Source organism: Syngnathus leptorhynchus, unplaced genomic scaffold (genome assembly GCF_054491065.1).
Source record: "Syngnathus leptorhynchus isolate UIUO unplaced genomic scaffold, UIUO_Slep HiC_scaffold_708, whole genome shotgun sequence".
Lineage (NCBI taxonomy): Eukaryota > Metazoa > Chordata > Actinopteri > Syngnathiformes > Syngnathidae > Syngnathus > Syngnathus leptorhynchus.
In genome coordinates, this window is record NW_028232568.1 from 22,501 (window position 1) to 24,977 (window position 2,477).

A 2,477-nucleotide genomic window follows, 5' to 3' on the forward strand; every position below is an offset into this window, starting at 1 on the left:
AGGCGGACCGTCCGGGGCGACTCTCGGCCTGTGTTTTCGGAGCCGGCCGGGCATCACGCTCCCTCCTTGGATGGACAACATTCGTAGTTGACACTTTGTGTCATTTTATCCGAGCAGACGGGCGCCGCGAGGCGACCGTCCGGGGCGACTCTCGGCCTGTGTTTTCGGAGCCGGCCGGGCATCACGCTCCTTCCTTGGATGGACAACATTCGTAGTTGACACTTTGTGTCATTTTATCCGAGCGGGCGGGCGCCGCGAGGCGGACCGTCCGGGGCGACTCTCGGCCTGTGTTTAAGGAGCCGGCCGGGCATCACGCTCCTTCCTTGGATGGACAACATTCGCAGTTGACACTTTGTGTCATTTTATCCGAGCAGACGGGCGCCGCGAGGCGGACCGTCCGGGGCGACTCTCGGCCTGTGTTTAAGGAGCCGGCCGGGCATCACGCTCCCTCCTTGGATGGACAACATTCGTAGTTGACACTTTGTGTCATTTTATCCGAGCAGACGGGCGCCGCGAGGCGACCGTCCGGGGCGACTCTCGGCCTGTGTTTAAGGAGCCGGCCGGGCATCACGCTCCTTCCTTGGATGGACAACATTCGTAGTTGACACTTTGTGTCATTTTATCCGAGCGGGCGGGCGCCGCGAGGCGGACCGTCCGGGGCGACTCTCGGCCTGTGTTTAAGGAGCCGGCCGGGCATCACGCTCCTTCCTTGGATGGACAACATTCGCAGTTGACACTTTGTGTCATTTTATCCGAGCAGACGGGCGCCGCGAGGCGGACCGTCCGGGGCGACTCTCGGCCTGTGTTTTCGGAGCCGGCCGGGCATCACGCTCCCTCCTTGGATGGACAACATTCGTAGTTGACACTTTGTGTCATTTTATCCGAGCAGACGGGCGCCGCGAGGCGGACCGTCCGGGGCGACTCTCGGCCTGTGTTTAAGGAGCCGGCCGGGCATCACGCTCCTTCCTTGGATGGACAACATTCGCAGTTGACACTTTGTGTCATTTTATCCGAGCAGACGGGCGCCGCGAGGCGGACCGTCCGGGGCGACTCTCGGCCTGTGTTTTCGGAGCCGGCCGGGCATCACGCTCCCTCCTTGGATGGACAACATTCGTAGTTGACACTTTGTGTCATTTTATCCGAGCAGACGGGCGCCGCGAGGCGGACCGTCCGGGGCGACTCTCGGCCTGTGTTTAAGGAGCCGGCCGGGCATCACGCTCCTTCCTTGGATGGACAACATTCGCAGTTGACACTTTGTGTCATTTTGTTCGGCCTGTGTTTAAGGAGGCGGCCGTCCTCCACTCGGTCCGTGTTTAAGGAGCGACACTCGCGCTCCGGTTCGGCCTGTATTTAGGGAGGCGGCCGTCCTCCGCTTGGTCTGTGTTAAGGGCGACACTCTGTCCATGTTTGAGGAGCCTGGCCCTGACGCTCCTCTCCGGCCTGTGTTTAAGGAGGCGGCCGTCCTCCCCTTGGTCCGTGTTAAGGGCGACACTCGGTCCATGTTTGAGGAGCCTGGCCCTGACGCTCCTCTCCGGCCTGTGTTTAAGGAGGCGGCCGTCCTCCCCTTGGTCCGTGTTAAGGGCGACACTCGGTCCATGTTTGAGGAGCCTGGCCCTGACGCTCCTCTCCGGCCTGTGTTTAAGGAGGCGGCCGTCCTCCCCTTGGTCTGTGTTAAGGGCGACACTCGGTCCATGTTTGAGGAGCCTGGCCCTGACGCTCCTCTCCGGCCTGTGTTTAAGGAGGCGGCCGTCCTCCCCTTGGTCTGTGTTAAGGGCGACACTCGGTCCATGTTTGAGGAGCCTGGCCCTGACGCTCCTCTCCGGCCTGTGTTTAAGGAGGCGGCCGTCCTCCCCTTGGTCTGTGTTAAGGGCGACACTCGGTCCGTGTTTAAGGAGCGGCCCTCGCGCTCCGGTTCGGCCTGTATTTAGGGAGGCGGCCGTCCTCCGCTTGGTCTGTGTTAAGGGCGACACTCGGTCCGTGTTTAAGGAGCCGGCCCTGACGCTCCTCTTCGGCCTGTGTTTAAGGAGGCGGCCGTCCTCCACTTCCTTCCATGCACCACCACATTCGCAGTTGACACTTTGCCATTTTTTCAGAGAGGTGACACTTAGTCGTTTTTTCGAAAGTTGACACTTAGTCGTTTTTTCGAAAGTTGACACTTTGCCGTTTTTTCAGAGAGGCGACACTTAGTCGTTTTTTCGAAAGTTGACACTTAGCCGTTTTTTCGAAAGTTGACACTTAGCCGTTTTTTCGAAAGTTGACACTTAGCCGTTTTTTCGAAAGTTGACACTTAGTCACTTTTTCGCCACAGTGACACCTCCAGCGCGTGCCACGGCGCTTTTCAGGTCTTCTATCCGACCTTGTGCTGTCGAGGACGGCGTGTCCGACGCCGTGGGGAGACCAGCACCATCTCCTCCATACTCGTAAACGGGGTGCTTTGGAAAACGGGGGGAAAGTCGATGAGTACACTGACTACTGGG